At 43.1% G+C, this 23,808-nt stretch overlaps 1 protein-coding gene across 2 annotated transcripts in view; it reads left to right on the top strand.

Moving 5' to 3' along the window:
• LOC147193054 (RNA binding protein fox-1 homolog 3-like) overlaps positions 1–23,808 on the top strand; it is a 315,236-nt gene that overhangs the window by 24,636 nt on the left and 266,792 nt on the right. The window contains exon 2 of one of the 2 annotated variants that reach the window (XM_086132040.1): positions 3,636–3,790. The gene's annotated coding sequence lies outside the window, so the exon portion shown is untranslated. Of the gene's footprint in view, positions 1–3,500; positions 3,791–23,808 lie in introns of those variants that run through there. The other variant, XM_086132039.1, reaches the window with a different exon arrangement.

Raw genomic sequence — 23,808 nt, forward strand, 5'->3', positions numbered from 1 at the left:
TTCTTTACAATATGTTGTATGCCACCCAAGAGTCCAAAACAAAGCATTGTGATTAATATTGCGTTTGTGGAATATGAGTTAAGCAGTAAAATCCACCTGTTTTTTTCCATCTCAGGGGGCGGCCATTTTGACACTTGCTGTCCACTGAAAATGACATCACACTTCCTCAGTGCTCAGGTAACGACTAATCACGGCTCAGCTTTAGAAAACAGGTGAGCCGTAATTGGTGGTGCAGATGTGATGTCATTTTTAGTCGATAGACGGTAGCAAAATGGCCGCCCCCTTAAATGAACAAAAACGGGTGGATTTTGCTGTGTCATGTTTAGACTAGTGGACGTGCATTGAACATATTACTGTCAAATCATTTTTGGTGGGGGTTGACTTCCCCTTTAATCCTTTTGTCTACTTGGTCCACATTTTCTGTCCTTTTCAGGTGTCCCATTACTTTTGTCTGAGTGGCTCCTTTTTGAGTTGTGGGCCCCTTGTGCCCTCCTGTCATGGTAAGAAGAAGTGATGTCTGCCCTCCGGGGGACATCTGCTTGCGAAAGTGCGAAGCGAGTGTGTGTGTACGGGGCGGGGGGACTGTAGAGGACATTACATGCACCCTCAGAGTGAGCGATGATGTCATACGTTTAGTACACTACACTGATGAGATCATAACTGCAATAGAATCGGATTACAGCCAAGCACATCTATCATGTTTTGAATTTTCAGGCCCCAAAGCCAGTTTCATGTATCCATATGAAATTTGGTTGACGTGAAGAGTCATGAGTCGACGCACAAAAAAAAAGTGGCAGGAGCCGTGCATGAAAAGAAACAGTAAGTCGGCCGTTTTGGTGTGAATTGTATATTTTAGGCTCTTTTTTGGTCGTTTTCAGAAGTTCTTCAAACATTTTGAAAATTCAGCCCCTGAATCCGGACTCACTTAGCAGCATGGAGACGTGGCTAAAATGAGTCGACCCCCAAAAAAGGCTGATAAGACCATACCTGAAAAGACAGGAAGTCTTGCCATTTTGCTTTGAATTCGACATAGGCTCTTTCTCCTCATCATTTTCAGGGTTTCTTTGAAAATTCAGTCCCTGAATCCAGTCTCACTCATCAGCAAGAACTTTGGCTGACATGTCAAGAATGAGTAGACCCACAAAAAAAAGTCTGAAAGACCACGCTTCAAAAGACACAGGATGTCTGCCATTTTTGTCTGTGGCGTCTCATGGTTGTCATGTGATTGTAATATAATTTCATGTCAGCATTATCTTTCTGTTTCTGTTTTGTTTTGGGCTATTCTTCATTCTACCAATTGCAGGTGTAGCACAGTTAATGATTTACATAAATGTCCCGAGGACAATGACAGCCTGGGCCCCCCTAGCCCACTTGTCAGACAACACATGTCACTCACGGTTTAGCCCCGCCCCCGCCAACACTTCATTAACCAAATGGCATTGACTTCCTTCAATCAATGAGGGCAAGAGTTTGTCATATTTCACGTGTGTCACATGACTTTGTGACCAATGTCAAGACGAACAGCACGCCCCTCCAACCCCGAAGACCCCCCCAGGAGGAAAGCAAGCCAATGAATGACCGATGAGATGATTGTTACACCATCATAACACTCATCTAATTGGCAATTTCTTTTTTTAATTGAATTTGCTGGAGTGAGGAGGACGGAGATGGGATTCCTGCCACTGTGTGTGCGCGTGTATCAATGTACGCGTGTGTGTGCGTGTGTGTGTGTGTGTCTGTTGACCGGGCAGGGCCTTAATGAGGGGAAAATATGACACTGGGTGTTGTCTGCAGAGACTTGCCATCCTCCACACGCCAACTAAACTTCCTCTCAAGACATTTTGAAGGCGGAAATCTTGACTTAGATGGACGTCATTTTTGAGCTGTTACTGTTTTCGTCTGGATTTTCAGAGATCAGGACTTGAGCACGGCGGTACCTTCAGATATAAGTGATCTGTCATTCGCCTGATTTCTTCTTTTTTTTGCTGTGACTTGTGAGCGCAAACTTCATCTTCAAGTAAAGACCCCGCACAGAAGCAAAAAACACGACAACTTTGTTTCGGTGCTCTCACAGCCAAAGTGAATTAAAAGATCCTCCATGACCTGTGAGCCAAAACAGATTTGCCAAAATGTTTTGATGACTCACCACAAGACCCAAAACTCATTGGAAGATTCAGCCCCTGAATTCATATCTATCATGAGTAGACCCACAAAAAATGTCTCAGATGCCATTCCAGATGAGACCCGTCAGCAAGTCTGCCATTTTGCTGCAAAACTACAATCTTAGGATCACTGGACCATTACCACTTGAAATCAGAATCAAGCATTTTCCAAAAATTCAGCTCCTGAATCCAGTGCCACTTAGCGCCATGATAATAGGTAGGAGACCCACTGTTGGATTGATTATTTTTAGTCATCATACGTTCGCTTATGCCTGACATGATAAATTGATTATGCTTGCAAAGAAGAACGCTTATGCTTGCAATCATTAATTGACTATGCCTGCAATGAAGAACGCTTCTGCTTTTAATAGAGATACATACTTTATTATGTACTCACATTTTATCCATTATATACTCACTTTTATAATCAAGAATGCTCGGTGCACTGTGTGGAAGTTTAGGGACGCAACCACCTTTCCGAGGACGTGGTTGGGACGAGATAAGTGTTAAGACTAAACAGTGAGCAAGGGTGAACAGTGAATGGAGCCATCAACACCAGCTGCGGCGTGATGTTTTTGTGACAATTGCACACATGTACGTAATTTGCACTCACATACACACACATAGTCAAACAAGTTCAGTGTGTGTTCAACAGCCCCCACCCTTTAGGTTGGACACACCTATGTAGTAGCTTTCCCAATAAATGAGGAGGTGAAGGGGGAGATCGTTAGAGTTACGTGCGGAGAACTGAAACCGAATGCTTCTCCTCGTTCCCTCCTGGTACCAGAATCGAGTCTCCTGTCTCCTCCTTTTGTTTATTCCTGAGTTTCAAATTGGATAAACCTGACACCCACAAAAAAGTCTCCAGGGACCATGCCCAAAGAGACACATGGCTGCCATTTTAAGACCGGCCAATAGCATTCAGCACTCACAAAGTTTTGCAAATTCAGACCCTCTTGCCATATTCCAATCTCTTTCACTCCCTCTCTTTCAGTCAATATTTCCACCTTCCTCCTCTCTCTTATTTGTCCCCACACATCTAAGTATCGTCCCCTCACTCCCTCAAACTCCATTTCCCCATTGCCGTCTTTGAAAATGTATATTTTCTTTCTCTCTCATTCCCCATCATTGTTTTGATTTCCCTTTTTCTCGATGTACGGTTCTCCGTTTCACGATACAGTAGCTCTCCGGCTACCCCACCTCTCCGTTTCTCTCTACAACCACCCCCCCTCTTCCCCCATTCCCCCACCCCCGGTAGCGAGCGTGCGTTGGGATGCGAGCCCTCGGCACGTGTTCGTCCATTTCTGCGCTCGCCAGCCGACTGCTATGAAGGAATGACTGGCCCCAGACGGACGTCCCCTCTACAACGCCACTGACCGACCAATCGCAGGACGCGACTCGCTCTTCTCTTCCTCCTTCCTCATCTGCTCTCTCTCTCTCTCTCTCTCTCCTCTCACTCTCCCCTTCCGCCAGAGCATCCCCTTGTCCCCATCCTCCTTTTTTCCTTTTCCTCCTCTTCTTCCTCACACCGGGGAGGACTTCTTGTCTTGCGGGAGCGACGTGGAGAGGATAGAAGAAGAAGTAGAAGAAGTAGAAGTGTGACCGTGGACGAGTGCCTAGCATCAACTGTGAGTAGAACAAACGTGGACACACACACACACACACAGATGCGCTCGTAAGCAGATAATGTCCTCACTTCGTCAAAATGTCCTCACTCTGTTGGTTAAAAACTCATGCCGGTCCTCACAATGTCGTGAGTACAAGAACAGATGCGCTCGTAAGCAGATACGCACACACTGCGTCATGTTGTCATGCTGTGTTGCCGAGTTGTTTCTATGACTGAATGTTGGAGTCAAAGTTGTTTACAGAGGTGTGCTCTTGAGTTGTAATTTTGTTTTGTGGGCATCACGGCATTTGGAAAATCAGGAATATCCCTCTTGAAACTGTATTTCCCAAGATGCCCTTGAACATGAAGGCGTTTTTAGATGACTGCATGAGGCTCATGGATTTATGAAACTAACCTTTTGATGAACACGGAGGCACCCAAGAGTCATTTTGGGACTTTGTTTTTGGTTCATTCTGGGGGGCTCACAAATTACATTCTGTAAAGGAGGTTCACCGCTGAAGTGTGAAAAAAAGTTTTGCGAACACTCCAAGTAATGGTTTTGTATGGACAGGTTGTTTTGTTAATTATTATCATTGTTATTATTATTTCACATTTTTACAGTGGAGTTCTGCACCTCTATTTTTTTTGGAGACTGTTAATTCATACTTGGCGTCTTGATTTTTAAGATTTCCGTTACTATTTTTTAACATAAATTCCTTAAAATGTTGAAGTAGTTATACTTTTCTTTTGTTGATTTGGCATGAGCACATAAACAGTGAATAGGTACCATTTTTAGAAAATAACGGAAGATTAAAAAAAAAAAAACGAGTTCACGAATGCGAAATTGCAAAAATGAGGGGGTTCAGTGTAATCGTAACGAACCAATTTTTTTTTTTCTGAAATGGCCGGTCATTTTGAGTCAAGTCACTGTGTAATCTGCATTTCAATCGATGTTCGTGATTCACAATGTATACGACAAGTGGTACGTGGGCTCCCTGTCGTGGTGTGCGAATCACGGCCTGCCTGAAATATACTTTTTGAACTTTTTCGTACAGTACATCCATGCTTCCATCCATCCATTTTCTGATCCACTGATCCTCACAAGGCCGGAGCCGGAATCGAACCCTGCACCAATGCACTGTGAAGTGGACATCCTTACCAGTTGAACACCGTGCTGGCTTTGGCGATGTGATTTAGCAATTTTTAATCACAAATAATTTAAACAATAGGTCATCAAATGTACTGCGTGTCGCACTTGACTTGACAAGCAAACAACATTGTCGGAAAATGAGCAACACTTATTCAAGTTCCATGAATCAAATATGCTTCCTTGCTCAACTTGTCCTCGAGTTTGTTGACCGTCTTGCACCGCGTTCGGCCGTAATTTGAGCAAAGTCGATGATTTCTCGGTGGGTGTTTTTATTTTATTTTTTTTCATGTCAATGCAGAGGCGAGACCCGGTTCCTCGTCGGTCGCAATCGATCGGGCGGCGGCGGGTAACCGACACTGATCATCAATACGCCGGCTTACGAGGCGAGGCCAAGACGCTGCCGTTGTCCCCTCCGGCTCAATTACAGCGGCCGTGTTCCTTCCATACGACCTCCGCAAGGTCATCTGCGGTGTCGGCTTCATATCATTTTTTTTCTTTTTTCTGCGAGCTAGCGTGGCTGCTAAATGTTTAATGGTGGAGCTCATCGATAACCACTCAGTTCATGAAGGAGAAAACGCTCTCGTGGGTCTTCTGTAGGGAAGAGCTGGCTTGAGCGAGAAGGCTTTGGATCCAAGATATTTGATGAAAATTCTGTTCGCTTACAGATTGTTCGCCGAAAGAGGGTGTTAGCTTGATATTAGCAAGGTGATGATGTTTGCTACAAGTTTACATTAGCCTGAAAATGACTTTCGGCCCCGTACGCTTCTACACACATAAAGACAATCGGGCCATTTTTGTCACACTTTTCTCCCTTCCCGTGAAACGTCCGACAATCTTGTGTCAATGTCAACATCAATTTTGTTGGTGGATTTGTCCCGATAAGGTCAAAAAACGACAAACAAAATATTAAACATGTTCAATATTTATGACCAAAAATCTTTATCTGTGTGGGGAAAGTCGATGTATTCATGAATCCGTGACGTGAAATGTATGTAGCCAATCAGAGAATAGTATGCAGTAGGGGTGTCAAACTCATTTTTGTCAAGGGGCCACATTGTCGTTACGGTTTCCGTTGGAGGCCTTCTATGACTGTGAAGTTCGTGAAACCATAAAAATGTTTCACTACCTCCACATATTACACAGCGAACAACAAATTGATGTCGTTTTGAAGTCAAAAGTCAAGAATAATGGCTTGTTCAAACATTGTTATTATGGATTACATACGGCAATTGGAAATTTTGCTCCAGACTTTAGCAAGCATCGTGGAAGTTGACATACTTGATTTGGTTTTCGTATACCACATAAAATGATGTGGTGGGCTGGATCCGGCCCCCGGACCTTGACTTTAACACCTGTGGTATACAGTAATGTACTTTTTGACATCTATTAAAAGGTTCAACGAAGAATCCACAGTCTTCTGGCAATTAGCGTTAGCGTAGTCTAGCAAGCATTAAAGATAAGAAGACTTGTGTTATTCCCTCGGAACTTCTCGATATCTTTCTCTTCGTCTTCTTCCTTCTCCTCCTCCTCCTCTTTTTGGGTGAATTTTCTGTCGTGGCGTGATTATTTTTCTCAAAATAATTTTTCGTCTCTTCTTACTTCTCCTCCCCGTCTTCCCTTTTTTGATAAAAATGAACGCAGGATCCTCTTTTTTTCTTTTTCTTCCTCTTCATCTTCCCATTGCACCCCCCGCCCCCCGCCCCCCGCTTCCTCGATGGCTCTGGCCCGAGCCTGGCGCTCAGGTGAGAGCATCCAGTCGTCACGACGGCTGCTTATCTCGCCGCTATCGATTGGAGGTCCGTGTATGTGTGTTGGGTCGGGGGTGGTGGGGTTCAAAGTGGTGCGACCAATCAATGGGGTCATTTCATTCTCCTTGAGAAGTCCTTTGTTTGATTCCCGTCACTGATTGGACAGAGCGAAACACGCCGGCCGCACTTCCTTGGACACCCAGTTCCAGTTTTTGCTTTCGGAATGGCCAAAAATGCCAAATTGCCGAGTGCTGATGCTCGTGTAATTCCGACAATTATCACGTGAGACATCGAAAACTACATTTCGATCAATTTTGTCAGAGTTTTGCTCCACTTTGGGGAGGTTCTGCTCCTTTTTTTTTCAACGTGGAGAACATTTTTGTCCACTTTCAAAGCATTCTAGTCCGTTTTGGTAACATTCTCGTCCACTTTGAGGACAGCTGCCTTTCTGCTAAGTCTCCAGAGATAAGCCAAGAAGCTCAACTGAGGCGTGCGTTAGGCTGGTCAACAGCGAATTCGAATCCCACATGGCTTGATGTGCCCCTCAAAAAAGCATTTTTAATGCTGATTTTAAAAAATGTCTTGACTTGTTTTTTTTTTTTTAAATATCTGCACATCAAGTTTTTGAGAGATTTTCGTCTTTAGCTTTTCGGTGTAACCTCTAAAAGCTTGCACAGTATGGATTTTGACGTGCGTTTTAATTTATCGCTATTGACGTTTCAGAAAAAAAAAATTCAGATGTTGCTGAACCTCACCTTTCATTCATAAATATGACTAAAATATATTATTGTGAAAAACCGACATGCAAGAGGGAAATGAGGGCAGATTCGGAATCACCTAAAAAAACAAAAAAAAAACAGCAAAGTTTACCTGCACCTCTGATTTAAAAAAAAAAAATGTTGACCAGATTTATTTGATTTGATGAGACAAACACACCACAAAAATCCAAATCAGCAGGAGTAAAAATGACTGTCAGACAAACAAGCTGATGCTTATTTTTCTCTCATCCTGGTTAGCTAATTGAAAGTGGCGATGCGTTTCATTTTATAGCCTTCCCCTTCTCAATAAAAAGGGAATAGTCGCTCATTTTCAAATATTTTTCCGCTCCTAATTTGATGTTTGATGTCATTTTAGTCTAATGACTTCATATTTTATGGTCTAATTCCGTGATCTTTTTCCATCAGCTGATATTTGCGCTCATTAATAGTTTTCTTGCAGCTTTCAACCCAAATTTTACAACTTGAGGTAAGTCCTTCATCAACTTGGAGGACATTCGACTCCACCTTCACAACATTTGAGAACATTTCAGTGCACTTTTGGGGACATTCCAGTCCACTTTACGGATTGGCAAGATTCCCTTTTACATTCGGGACATTTGCATTCATTTTGTAACATTTGAGTGCATTCTGAGAACATTTTGATGCACTTTCTGGACGATTCTGGAGCCTCATGAGACGTTTTGGTTCAAGATGGAACATTCTAGTTCACTTTGAAATAATTTTCTCCACTCTTGGAACAGTATATTCCTTTGAGGACACTCACTCCAATCTGGGTTTTTTTTAATCCACTTGATGTACATTCTGGTTTATTCTGAGAGCCTTTTGTTTCGTTTTTTTTTTAACATTCTGATCTATTTTAGGTCATTCACGTCCGCATTTTAGTTCACTTTAGGAACATTTTGTTCCCCTTTGAGGAAATTTGGTCTGATTTGCGGACAATATGTCAAAGTTGGGGACATTTTTGTTCCGCTTTCAAACATTTTGATCGACTTGGGGAACATTCGGGCCCACTGAGGATATTCTTGTCCATTTTAAAGCTATTCTGTCTCGATTGGATATTCCTGTCCACTTTGGGAACATTTTTGTCCACTTTATGTATGTTCTGGTTTACTCTGGGAACGTTTAGTCTCACTTTGGAACATTCCGATCGAATTTGGAGACTGTGGAAAACTCCAGTCCACTTTGAGGACTCAACTGATCAACTTTGGACTATTTTTGTCCACTTCAGAACATTTTATTACCATTTCGGAACATTCTAATCCACTTTGGGAAGCTACAGATCCATTTTAGGAATATTTTGATGTGCTTTAAGAATATTCATGTCCACTTGTTCGATATTCTGGTTCACTCAGAGAACATCATGTTCCACTGTAGAACATTCTGGGCCACTGTAGTGACTCCTGGTCTATTTTGAAGGATTCACGTCCACTTAAAAAACACATTAGTTCACATTTTTGTCTTTTTTGGTAAAATTCTATTCCGCTTTGGAAAGATCCTGGTCTACTTTGGGAATATGATATATTCTATATTTTCATCTGGGTGTTAGACATTATGATCCATTTTGTGACATAGGTGTCGTAAAGTGATGCTTGTGTTAGTGTAGTGCACATTGTCTCAGTTTCAAGTGTGCGTCTGCATGTGCAGCAGTGATGTCAGAATTTGTCTCGGTTGCCTCGAGTCAATCAAAGTCAGGATCGGTGCCGAAACGGCGGTCGGCGAGCGTGTTATTGATGAATCATCCTTATTCATTCAGCGAACGCGGCCGCTCATGACGCCGCCGAGTAGGCGAGGCAGCCAAGCGGCAAAGTGGCGGATGACGGAACAAAAGACGTTCGAGCTACTTTGCATAAAATCTTTCTTTGTGGCCTTCTTCACCTTCTTCGCAGACTTTTTTTATTGATTCCCTGCCTCGTACGACCTTTGCCTTTGCATCGCTGTTGCCATGGAAATGTCGAGGCAGAACATTGTGGTCCACTTCAGGAACGTTTTGCTTCACCTTTGGAACATTATGGTCCACTTTCAGGACATTTTTATTCTTTTGATTTAGAACGATCTAATTAACGATTTAAAAAAAATCCACTTAGGGTGAGTCCATTTTAAGGCCATTCTGGTCCACTTTTAGAGCTTAATGCGGAGTGGAGCGTTACTAGCGATTAACAGGCCGTTACAACAGTTACTTCATGACATACAGGCACATAAAGTGATATCTTGGACAGATTTCTTTGGTGCGTTGTTTATGGACACATTTTTTGTTATTTATTTATTTATTTTATTTAATATTTTGACTCAGAGAACTGGGCAAGTTCCAACCACACAACTAACATTTCCGCGGATTTTCCTTGTCTATCCAATAATCTTGTCGACACGTGAACCACTTCTTGAGACAATGAGGCTTCATAGTAATCAATGATGTCATTTCCCCCAAACCGATGCTGCATTCGAGGAAAGTGGTTGACTTTGGACTAGCAAAAGTGCACTTGAACGCCCCTGAGGTAGGAGGTCAAGGTGTTTTGTAAAAAAAAAAAAAGCACGCCGAGTTCACCGACGGCCTGAAGATATGCCGTTATCTTCCTGCATTAAGTTATTTGGTGAAATGAATGAAATGTTTTGAAGAGATAAGATATTCCTTTCTTTATATAAATTAAATAAATTATGAAGGAGGTTTGCTGGAGGTCAAAACGTGTTGTGATGAACCAGAACAACAAACAATGAATGGGAATGGGAATCAACAATCTTTGTTGTTTATATTCGCATCGAATTGTGGGAAACTCTGAGTGGGAAAAGTCCGATTTCCCACTATCCTCGAACGCAACATCAATCCGGCTTCGATTCGCACCTGAGAAATTCAACATTTTGCCCCGCCCTCACGCCAACAGAGTCTGCACTTGCAATTGAACTTTGCTCCAATACGTTTGTTCTCTGCAAGTGTCACATCGGACATTGAAAGTCATTCCCAACAAAACGTGTAGCGTGTTTGGGTTCTTCGTTTCAAGTCCTACAATGCCGCCCAAATGTTGCCTGCACCGAGCAGGAAGTCGCTCGCCGTAGCAGAAAAGTTGCAACTTCACGACCCATGTTGAAGGAAGTTCTCCGAGAAGCTCAAAAGCAACGCGGTTTTCGGCCGTCATGATATTATAAATTCAAACTTCGGTCGTGCGTGTGTGTGAACATACAAAAAGGAGAAAAGGAACATAAGGGCGACGGCTGCAATGTCTTGGGCTCTTCCTTGACGTGCAGCACATTCGTCATAGTCATCTGTGCACCATCGACGTCAATGGTGAGTAGCATTCTAGAATTGTAAATATTGTCAAGAAGCTATCATAACTTCCGTTAAATATAATTTTTAAAACTCGCTTGAATACACCTTTTTATTCTTTGGTTTTAAACCCAATATGAGATTGACAGAGTTCTAGTGCTTTCTGATGCTTACTGTATATACGTTTTGTTGTTATTGTTTATTGAACATAAAAACATGTACTGTAATAAATTGACAGAAAGTAAAGGTAAGTAAAATAGTAAAAAAAAGGACACGAAAACAGTCATCATACAACGCAAATATATGTTCATAGGAATAGGATAAAGTAAAAAACGTATCTAGTCCTACCCCAAGTTATGTATTCATATATAAATAGATCATTTTTATATCAATCAGAAAAGAAAGGAGAAGTCTGCATGAAAATTAATGCTTTTACCCTTATCTGTGCTATACTTATCTATTTTTACAACTTGTGGTTTCTATCGGGATTATATACACCCTAGCACTTTTATATGTCAATTTTCTCTTCTATTCATAATGGATATTGCAGTACATTACTCCATTCATCAACTTAATTCTGATTTATTATTATATTTCATGAATGTTTCGATTCGTATCATTTGTGTTTTAATGTATTGTTTTCACTTCTGTCGTTGAACTGCATTGTTCTTATTTTATGTGTAGGGTAGGTTTTTCTAAGGGGATGGTGGAGGTTAATAAAAGCGTAGGGAGAGTAATGCAGCATTAAAATATGGGAAAAAACCCCCTGCAAAATTCAAAATTCACCTGTTTTAGAGGTGGGCCTATATTTTTGAATAAATTGAGTTTAAGGTCATCGTTGGCCACTTTGAGGCTGCTTTGCTCCGTTTTGCAGAACGTTCTAATCCAATTTGGGAAGACTAATCTACTATCGGGCACCTTGTAATCCCTTTAAAACTTTTTGGAATAATAAAGTCAACCTTGGGAACATTCGAGTCCAATTTTAGATCATTTTAGTCCAGTTTTGATACGTCATAGTTCACTGTGCAAACATTGTGGTGCACTTTGGGAACATTGTACTCCAGCACGGGATACTACTTAAGAACATTTTGGTCCACTTTAGAGTACCCTTCGCCGAATATTGTATTCCACTGTTATGCCTTTTTGGTCTTTAAGAACATTGCCGTCCAGTATTGAGCATTTTGGTCCACTTTGAGAACTTTCAATTAGCTTTGAGTGACCAGTTTGTTCAATGGAGGAACATTTTTCTGATTTAAGAACATTTCCTGTCCACTTTGGGAACACTCTGTTTCACTGTGACAAAATTCTCGTTATTTTTTTTTAAGTGCATTTAAATCTACTTTGGTTATTCTGCTCCACTTTTGAAGCAATGTCACTCCACTTTGGGAACATAAAGCCGAAAAGACTGAATGATAATCGTGTTGTGCAGGGCAATCATAAATATTGGTCTCCGCGTGTGCTTCTATTTGTTGACTGTGCACACAAATTATATCAATGGTGTCTGCTTCATTAAATTACAAGTTAATAGTAATTTATTTTATCTTCATTGATTTTCTATCTGCATGTTTGTGTGTGTGCGTGTGGAGGGGGAGGGGGGCAGGGGGCGTTGGCGTCAGTGTGCTTCTGTGCTTCCATCGAGGCTAAATGCGTCATCTTGGAACTAATATGCATGGCGGGATCTCTCCCGTCCAGACGGAACGCCGTCGGAATGGGATGTCGTCGCGATGAGATGCCGCCGTCTGCCTGTTGTGATTGCGCTGATGAGCCCGTCTGACCCGTCCGCCCGGAACCTGAGTGAGGCCACGCGGCGGCCCGCTTGTTTACGCTGTCTCGCTGCTTCCTTTCAAGATGGAGGCCAATTGGCAAAAAGCTGGCAACACCGTTTAAAAAGAAAAAAAAACAACCCAAAACAATTGTGTGCTTTTAAAGAATGCTGAGTTTGTGGGGGGGACAAAAAGGATTGAGGAGCATTTGTTAGAGTACATGGCATTTACCATGAAATACTTTATTTTATTACAGTATACATTCTGTTATATTCTTATTTAATATTTTATTTTGGTATGATTTAATGTTGTCAAACTTGATCCATTTTGGCAATGTTTTGGTTCATATGAGGAGCATTCGAGTCCACATTGGGTACATTGTCGTCTCATCAGAATTCACTTTGCTCCAATTTTGGAACATCTTGGTAAATTTCGACAACACTGTATTCCTCTTTTTGGTCTTTGAGAAGGTTATAGTCCACTTTGGCCACATTCTTGTTGACTGAGCGCATTTTGGTCCAAATTTGGAAAATCTTATTTCAGTCTGTCAACATTGTGGTCCACTTTGGAAACATGTTGGTCCAATCTGGAGAGATTGTATTAATTTAAGAGTATTTTTTTTTCTTCTCCCACTTGGGAAAAACTTTAGTCCTCTCTCGAGAATTCTGAACCACTTTGGGAAAATTGCAGTCCAATTTGGAGCATTTTTTTTCTCCATGTTGGACACTTGTTGATTGTAGTCCAATCTGTGAACACTCATCCACTTTGGGAACATTGTAGTCCACCTTTGGGTCATTTTATTTCATTCTGAAGGCATTTTGGTCCATTTTTTTGGACATTTGGGGTTTAAAAAGTTTTATTTAAGGCTTTCTCCTTAACGCCCAAATCCAACCGTAAGTGATATGGAATAATTAGGGATCGGCGATGAGGTCATGCAGGAAACAAGGAGCTTCAGCAGAGTCTTGTCTCTGTCTGGATGAACTCTCTGATCCACCACTGCGCTATTTTTAGTCCTTCATGGAACATGTGCGCTTCCTGGGAATTTGCGGTGATGGTTGTCACGTGACGCTAACATCAAGCGCCTTCACATTCTTCTTGTTGAGCCGCCACTTCATCATGGATATTTATCATTAATTCGCGCTTTGCCCTCAAACACGATAAAGATTTTAGTCCACTTCAGATATTTTTTTTTGGTAGACTTTGAGGACATTTCGGTCCACTGTGGGAACAATGTGGTCCATTTTGGGAGACTGACTGATAGACAAACAATGATTGTTTGTCTGTCAGTCGGATCGGATTGACTGACAGATGGACAGACAGTCCATTGGTCAGTTTGACGCCTGTACAGATGGACAGAATGACGAGCTAATTGACAGTTTGTCCCGTCCCTCTGTCAGACTGATGGAACGAGGGACAGGCAGACAGACTGATTGACAATCAGCCCAGGAGGTGTCAAACTCATTTTTTGTCACGGGCCACTTCAGAGTTACGGCTTCTCTCAGAGGGCCGGTGCAAAATCTCAATGTTATTTATTACCATTGACATCTCGGTACAGATTTCAGCAAGAATCATGATAGTTGACACACATGATTTGCTCCCGCGGGCCACATAGAATGACATGGGGGGCCGGATCTGGCCCCCGGGCCTTGACTTTGACACCTGTGATTTAGTCAGTTTGTCCGACGGACAGATGAACAGACTGTCTGTCTGCCTAATGCAGTGATGGAGAGACCGACTAATTGTCTCTCAGATGATCAGATTGATGGACAGATGGACGGCCAGACAGTCAGACGGACAGTCCATCAATTGGTCTGTTGCTTGGTCTCACACACACAGACAGACAGACAGAATGACATACTAGTTGCCAGGTCTTGCAGTCCGTTGGTCAGTCTGTAGGAGAGAGGTGCAGAAAGACAGACTGTCTGCCGGACGGACGGACGGAGGGACAGACAGAGCTGGTGTCTGTGATTTCCATCCCCCTTGGGCGCGGCAGGTAATAGAGATCAGTAATTGGCTGCTATAAATCCCAGCAGAGGACAAGGTGGGTCAGAACAGGCTGATTACTTCCACATTACCGTCAATCCCGGCAAGACCGGGCGCGGACGTCAGCTCGACGGCTTTGTGGCTCCGAAGCAAACGCGATCGCCGCGCGTCTGCTTCTCTAATCAGACGCCATCCATTCACACGGGGAAAAAAAATATCATCCCGTGTTTTGCCTGCTTGATGTGCAAGATGACCGTTTCCCCCTCCTCCAATTACAGAACGTATCATAGCGACCACGTCCGTTCATGAGCATTTGTTTAAAAGTTGAATATCGCCTTTGCAGCAATGGATTGGCTTTATTTTGGATTGTTTTGGTGTATTTTCATATTCGGTCATGGTAGGTGTGCAAGTGATTTTTGGGAAAAGGTTATGTCGCAATTGCACAATGACATTTCTCGCGTCTCAAATGACGCTGCCTCACTTTGGATTTAGATTTGTACTTTTGTGCTTGAACGTGGAATCTTTACTTGAATGTCCTTTGATCCCCATCTACATTTTCAGCAGAGGACGCTAGCGAGTAGCCAGCATTTTGAGGCGCTTTCATCTGTTTATCCATTCATATCCACACACATCCATATTGAAACATCTGTGTCCTCTCACACCCATTTTTCACCTGTTTGTCCGTTCAGACTCGGATGACAAACTTAAATTCCTGTTCTTCACGCTCAGGTTGTCGCCGTAACTAATGGATTGGTCGCTGAGCGTGTGCTGATGTTGGCGTCCACGCTAAACACTAAATGGACTTTTTGTCACTGCCAAGAAGATGAAGACGAAGGAAAAAAGGAAAAAACCTAATTGAAAAAGAGAAAACATGAAGCCGGGCCGACCTTGCCGCGTTTGTCCTTGGCGCGCGTTGGCACGCGACTGATCTAGTCTTAATGGACAAGCTTGGGAGAGGCGGCGAGGCGCGACTCATTGGCGCCGCTTCTCACGCATCCTTCGCCGACGCCCCAAAATTCTTCTGCGGGGCCGCCTTTGTTTTGAAAAGCCTTACAGCATTTAGTCCGTATCCAGATCCGATCGTAATCCCCATGAGTGGAACCGAGTGGAATTGTTCCACTGAGTGGATCGATCTTAAGATGGATCTGAAGTATACGGCCCAAATGCTCAAACGGCTTGCCATCCGTTTGCCCGTAAAAACCAAAGTGTGATTTCCGTGTCGTCAGTCGCTCACCCCTCGAGGCCTCGTCGTGGCGTCGCCACATTTGTGTGACGCGATTTCCCGTCATCTGCTTGACAGCTGCCCTCAGTCACACTTGCTGGAATAAAGACACAAAAATGCTAATTCTGTTTTTCCTAACCCAAATAAAGTTTGGTGTTGTTGAACAGTGCGTATTGTTGGCGGCCCCGCAGGCGCATTTCTGATCAAATATTCATATTTCAAACATCTGATTGGAAGAGTTGAGGATAGAGGGAAAAAAATCTGCATAACTTACTGGAGTTTTGTCTTTTTGCTTCATTTAATGCTGATAGTTCTCAACTGCAAAAGAACCCCATCAAATGAACAACTGAAACGTAAATAACGTTCGTCTGATTTGCACGCTGTCTCCGCTTCTCGCTCTTCCTTATCTTCCTTTTGACAGAATGGTGTTGTCGGCAGCATGAGAAGCCCAAGTTGGACTCTACTCGCGCCACCAATCCGATGCAACCTTGACAAATGTCTCACGTTGGGAGAGACAATTTGGGGAATTAGACAATTTTGTTTGGTTTTGGGACAGTGACCCCAAAATGCTATTCTGCGGTTCGTTTATCGCGGCTTCAGTGCATCGCGGATTTTTTCAAACATATTCATGAAAAAAAAACCCCCAATAAAAATTAAGTCTGCAAAAAGTCCGCGAGAAGCAGCGAAAGTCAGCAAAACAACATCGAGTCACATCGAGCAACATCTACAGTACTACATGTATATGTTTACAGTATTTTGTTATTCATACACTAAGTAACGTAACTTATACATGTTTAAATCTATTAGTATACAGCATTGAGTAATGTTAATTACTACAAAATGTACTTCTACATGCATGTATACCATTACATTTGGCCTTATAAATATTTTTATACTCATACACATGTACATATACCTATACAGGGCGGGGGGGGGTCGCTACTTCGCGGATTTTCATTTTTCGTTTTGGTCCCCATTAACCGCAATAAACGAGGGATTACGGTATGTTGGAGAATTAACTCATGTGAACCCGCAGTGGGGAGAGGTCATTCCGACCTGCTCGTGTCACTGTATGACAACATGTTGTGACGATTGCTTTCAGCATAACAGGGAAGTGAGTTTCAGGTGTTATCCAGTAGCTCCGTTGTGGCCGTATACTATCGCCGTTCACACGGCCAGTTTCCTGCCTCAACTTTAGAAGCTCCAAAAATTGCCGGTGCGCCGTAGCCCATTATTCGATGTCAATACCATTTCACCCATTATTTGAACTGCTTATCCTCACTAGACGCGCCGGGGCCTATGGCAGCTTTCTTTGAGCGAGGGGGGTGTACACCCTCATCTGTCCTGCATCTCTAATACGACTTCAGAAGCCGTTCTGTCTTGATACCTTTCCAACAAATCCGAGCAAGGAGAAATACTGGATGGCAAAAATTTCTTTCAACTTAAGAGCCAGTCCCGGATGAAAACTTGAGTACCTTTCACACAGGACCACCCGACAGTATGAAAAGCTCTTGGATGTGGACATAAGAGCCACGGCGAACGTGTCCCCTTATTCCCACACCGCTCGGCGTCCAATCAGGTCACATTTTCTATCGACGCCGGGCTTCAGCTTCCCTATTCCACGTCCTCACCGGGATAAGCGTGAACAGTGTGACGCAGTGACAGAAAGGTAAAGAATGCAATGTGGGGGGTGGTGAGGATGGGGGAGGAGTGGTTGCCTCCCACCCTGCTGCCGCCCCGGCCCTGACACTTTGCCAAGAGCGCTCATTCATCACCCGCGCTCTGCCCAAGCCGCGCTAAATCACGGCGGCTAAAGGACGCGGCATAAAAGAAAAAAATTGTGAAGGTAAGGCTTCTAAATCCCGTCGGCGTCATCCCCAATAAACACAGAGAGACTTTTTGATGCCCCCTCGTCGTCGCCATTCATCTCGGCCATTGATATCCGCCCTTTTCTGCATTCTCTGGGCGGATAAAAGTTTTCAGGAGGCATTTTGACAATTTCACCTTTTAGTTACCGTTTGACCACTTTTTTGACATTTGACGGGAAAAAAAATGGACGTCATTCACCAAAGAAAGAATCTTGATTATGTACCGTATTGGCCCGAATATAGACGGCCCTGATTATAAGACGACCCCCTCTTTTTCAAGACTCTAGTTTGAAAAAAGACTTTTTGAACACCAAATTAATTTTTATACAGAAAATAATTACAGTACATCTGGAACAAATGATTCTAGCAATATAATAATATATTGCTAGAATATATAAACAATATATATATATATATATATATATGAGAGAAAAAGCATGTTATTTTGCCTCATTCAAATCTTAATATCTGAACATTTAAATATGTAAACTAAAGTGCAACCACATTCGTAAATGAATGGCTTCTGGTTTTTGAAATGTAAATGACATCATAACTTCTCCTCAGCTGCCGGTTAACCTGGCTGATCTTCGACCCACTTTTCTCCAGATTGTCGCTACGTTTCTCCATTTTCTGTTCTCTTCTATTATTTTCTTCTCTTTTCTTTCTTACCGCTATTTTTTTTTCTCTTCGTGCTACCACTATTTTTATTTTTATTCTTCGTGACAGGGGTTCACTTTGGCCTGGTGAATCAAGTTCAGCATTCGCTTCAATGATATCTGGCGCCATCTAGCGTCATGAATGGGTATAATGTCTAGACCCCGAATATAAGACAACCCCCACTTTGTCAGTCTTATTTCAATGCAAAAAACACCATCTTATAATCGGGCCAATACGGTACATGGCATCAATCAGTTTTTCATGTTCGGAGAACTGTCTGTGAGTCATGTTTTTTTTTGGGGGGGGGGGGGGGTTCAGTTTCTTAATTTTCTGGAACAGTAGGGGACAATGTTTGGGAACCACCCCGAGAACTGTCTGCGTTCCCACCTCAAGGGCGTCACCACAGATTCTGTGATTTTGATCTACAATGGACAAATACGTTGCTTATGCACATACCATTATGATGCATGGGTGGTGATAAATCATACCTCCCCCAAGGAAAGCTATATTTTCATTTGCTTGGCTTATTTGTGTGTAGCTTACTGTCCACACTTTTTCAACGTGCAATTTTTTTTAAAGAGTGGAAAGGAAATTTTGGCTGCACAAGATCAGAATATTCATGAGCACGCCTGCTGGTCAAAAATAAATATCAATTTAGATCTGCTTTGTAGCTGTGATGCTGAACCCATTTTTTTTCTTCTGGATGACGGCATTTGGCAGGAACGTGAATTCCATCTGTCAAATGTCACATCAGGATGTCACATCAAATTGGGATGTTCATGTAACTTTCATCCAGGGGTCCAGAATGCCTTGTGGATACCATCCACAAGGCATTGTTGGATGCAAAACATCAGCCTGGTTAAAAAGACAACAAAAAGAACAGCATATATCAGGGGTTCCCAAACGTTTTGCATCTAAGGAAAGTAATTTTTCAGAGGAGTCGTTCAGTATTCCCGATACGCACTGCTTCTGCTAACAAATTGGCTGTGAAGAGAGAGGAACTTGTTTACAAAAGCAGTTAGCGTTGCCACATGAATGATTTTTTTTTTTCGACCACGCTTTCCCCTTACTTTACAGATCCAGTTTCGTCTGACAGGTTCTGCACAAATTTTCAGTCCGCCGATTTGTTTTGGTTGGACCAAGTTGGAAGCATGAGGATGATACATTTGATTTTGCCACCTCATAGATAAAACTATAAAGTTGTGTTCTGTTATATTGCACTTTTCTATAATATTGATGCTTCTGTAGTTGACATAATATGATAGTGGTGGTATCAAGAGGTGAATTAAGTCCTCACAGAAGGCCCAGGGAAGATATGCAAGGCCCCTGCTGCAGGCCGCGGACCTAAGTTTGGGAACCACTGTTCAAAAAACGGTTGCTGGTAGTTCATTGAGTAGGGAGCAGTGATTTGCCGGGGTCCACCGAGGCCAAATGAGAGTGATCTGAAGTCGATAGCGGCCTTGACGCCTGCATGATGGAGTGCAGTCTTTCTTTCCTTCTGGGCCGCCTTTGCGGCTTTTTCCTCCATGGATCAAAGTGGCAAATAACAGCAGCTGTGATGGAGCGAGGGCGGGATAACAAAGCGGGATAACAAGCCCCCCTCTCTCCTCCGCCGACCGCTTCGGGGAGGGCGCGCTGCGAGGGGTGGGGGGGGGGCGATGCGGCGGCCTCAGGATGGATTGCGTCCGTTTGTAACGGCTCGTCTACTTTTGACAAAGCTAGCCCCGCCGTAACCTTCATTCTCATTGGCTGAGCCAAAGGGCATCCAGAAATGAGGCGCCCGTAGATAAGTGAGCGCAGTCTCCCCGTCGGGGTCCCTAATAAATTGTCCCCTAACCGAGCCCAGCCGGATGATTCACTTTGGTCCGCATTCGCCGTTTTTCAGACAACACGCGACTTCTCCTGACCAGTTGCATTCCCCCATGGTTGCCTGCGGTTCTCATGTTTTGTTTCTCTTTTGTAGTCATCACGACTTTGTCTGCTTTTTCCGCATATGACAGGTTTGCTGATTGGTTGAAGTGGTCCTGAAGTTAAAGATGAAATGTACCAAGTCTGCATGGATCACATCATCGGTCCGATTGCTTCTTAGATGATTCGTCCTCCGCAAAAAGAACCCCTCAGTCTCTCCTTTGGAGTGTTCAAAGCTTACAGGAGGCACTGTGCCATCCCTTCTTTCCATCCATCCTGCCTTCCTTACAAGGTATTAATGTTTAATTCATTCCCGAACACCCGCGGGACCACACTCAGAAAAACAACAGCAGCACGAAGAAAGAAAAAGAGGCAAAAAAAAAGAAACAAGTCGTCGGGAACCAACGATTCAGGTGGGACACCAAAAGTGGAATGTTGGTGATTGGACAAGGCGCTTCACTCCATCCCTGCTAATCAGAGCTTCATCAAGCTTTGCGCTCAGGTGCCAGAATTAGGGGTTCCCCTCCCCTCGGACATGTCCAAATTGCTAAGGTGGGCGCTAAGGGAACGTTTGATGTGTCAGTCAGAGATAGCACCGTGGTTTGCTATTATTGACCTTCCCATACTTGATTGGCAAAAAATCCCTGGCTGCCAGTGCGGTGGGGGCAGGTTGGGGGAAGGCGCCCGAGGGCTGCGGCGTGGGAGCTTAGTTGGTGGAAGTTGAAGGCCGGGTGATGAAGGTTAAAGTCTCAACAGAACAAACCGACAGTGACGGCAGACACACCGCAACAGGTCGACTTGGACACAGGCTACTCCATACCTTGCGCACATTCATGAGGAATAATACTCCTCCATACCATCAGAGGCAGTACAAATTGATTATCATTCCGGAAAAAGGTAATCAGAACTACAGTGTTACCTCTACTTACAAACGTCTCTTCATACGAAATGTTCAAGTTACGAAACGCCTCAACAGGAAAATATTGCCTCTTGTTACGAAAGAAATTTCAAGATACGAAAGGTAAAAATACAGTATGAGCTGCTATTCGCAGCAGCTCCGAATTTCCTGAACGCAACATACTGATAGGCTAAGAGGGACCTCTGCCGTTTGTTTTTGTTTGTGTCAAGAGATAACTAGATATGTGTCAATGCAGCATCCTCTTCATTCGCCCCTCGGGCCATAAGGTGTTCCGATAGTTTTACGTAAATGTGAATCACCCAGTAAAAGTGTTCACCGGTCTGGCGATCGCTCACTATGCTGATGTTTGCCTTGGACATTTTCAAATGATTGTTAAAAGCTGACAAAAGCAAACGTCCTTGGATCAGTTCTTAACAAAACGCCAGGCAAAAACCACTTCTGAGAGAACATGGACTAAAGAGGACAAAAAACGACGAGTACGCAGTTAAAAGTTAAATGACCATTTTTATTCTTTACCCTTTGTTTTTTACATTATGCTCAACTCTCGTTTATTGTGCAATAATCTAATTGTAACATGTATTTCTTACATATTTTGATGCATTTTTATGCTTAAGGAAACATTTATGTCTGAGTTTTGGGGGGGCTTGGAACGAATTATGGCATTTACATGGAAAACACGTCTCTAATTACAAAATTTCCTAGTGCAGAAATTTCTTCCAGAACCAATTAATTTCGTAAGTAGAGGTACCATTGTACACGCGCGGACCATCTTGAGCTTAAACCTGTGCCAGCAGGGCAGAGGCTCGGTGCTGGTTGGGGGCAGATATGTGTGAGGTAGAGAAGTCAGCGATGGTGGGGTGACGAAGGTTAGAGGCGATTCAGCTTTTGGAGAATTTTTTTGAGGATCTCCAAAATTGTTGGATTGTTGAAGAGTCCCCTCGTCCCAGTGAGGTGGGGGTGGGGTGGGTCTGGGTCCTGGGGTTGAAGGTTGGGGGATATTCAGCTTTTTGTGAATCTCTGAATTGTGCTGATCCAGTGGCAGCTGCCACAGCGACTCATAAGAATGGAGGACACGCAGTCGTGACGCATTTGCAGCTTAGACGCTTTTTGGGGAGCCGGTGAGAGCGCGCCGGGCGGGGATGCGGGTGGGATTATATTTTTGCTTTATTTGACAAGAGAAGACGAGTCACAGGGTCAGCGGAGAGATTGAGATTCAGGACATCGTTTGTGTGTGGCAGCACCATCAAAAATCTTACTGGATGGAACATTCAATCAAATTCATGACCTACCATGACTTGTAATATTTGCAGTCGCTAGCTATGTACGCTAACATTTTCTCAATTTCTCCTGTCGTATCTGTGACTTGAGTTTATATGTTGAATGTAGCGTTGGCTTGCGGTGTCTGCGTGTTGAGATAATTGGCCTAAGTTCAGCGGGTCTCAAATGAATGTGCTTAATATGCGTTTCTTGGCCTTTGTTCAGGCTGTGCCTTCTTTTTACCACAAATCAAATTAGTGATGGCAGGCTATATAATGTTGCCTTCTGTCTCGACGGTTGTCTGCATGCTTCTTTTTCACGTCTGAAATTAATTATCCCAAACTTTGGACATTGACAAGGCTAATAAAAGCAAAAAACCCCCCAAAAAACATGACAATCTGTACAATACGATGATGTGTGCAAAAAAGAAAAATGCAATCACAAATAACCATACAATTAAGCTAACTCGAATTCATTGTATTAGCCATTTCGATCTTTATAAGAACTTTTCCCGACAGTTTTTCACATATTTTCATGAATCGAGCAAACCCTGACTGGTAAAATTAGCCAGCGCTAGCTTTGAATGCTAACACTTGCCCCTGTTCAGGATTGATATTGCGAGTTGGTAGTGATTCATGTTGTCAGGCAGCTGTTCATGTAATGGGTCAGGCTATTCATGTGATCACCCCCAAAGGGGATGTCTCGGGGATCTCAGGCTGATTGATTTCGCCCTTGATCCCGCGTTGATGGCAGCTTGTATGGTCGCCTTAGAAGGAAAACGAGATGGAATGATGCTGAAGGCTTTTAAGAGGGAGTGTTGGCATCTAAAAGGCTGCCATTGCTCATGCTGGACGTTGTGATCACATCATTCCCGGTGACTCTGCAATCGGGCGTGGAGGGGATTTCTCAATGCGGAACCCTCCCCCTTTCAGTCACTCCAAAAAAGCGAAGCAGCGCGGAAACGCAGTAGTGGATTTCCTGCCAATATAAAGTTGGGTAACTCAACGGAAATTACGATTCAGTTCTGATATCTCAAAAACTGTGAGACCATTTATACTTATCGCAATAGAATGTCCATCCATCCATCCATTTTCCGAACCGCTTGATCCTCACTAGGGTCGCGGGGGCAATAGAATGTAAGACACAAATTACAACATAACACAATTCACTGTAATTCCGATACGATTCACTTCAATTATAATATGATCATCTCAAGTAACTACCATCAGATTCAGAACAATCTCCAAAGAATTCAATCCATTTTCGGTGCGATTTTACTTAGTGTGACCCAATCGAATCCAATTATAAGACGATTCACTCCAATTCCGATATAATTCAATTGGATTGATTTCAACAGGTCACTCCAGTTCTGATCCAATTCATTTATTATACGATTCACTCACAATACAATACATCGCGACATGATACTATTCCGTCCCGCTATATAATATGACATAATTACGAAACGATTTGTTCCAATTAAGCTACCGTTGTACTAAATGGCCAGATAATTCGATTCAAGCAAACATT

The sequence above is a fragment of the Hippocampus guttulatus genome, chromosome 16 (assembly GCF_054856545.1).
Source record: "Hippocampus guttulatus isolate MCC_2025c chromosome 16, RoL_Hgut_1.0, whole genome shotgun sequence".
NCBI classification, from domain to species: Eukaryota; Metazoa; Chordata; class Actinopteri; order Syngnathiformes; family Syngnathidae; genus Hippocampus; species Hippocampus guttulatus.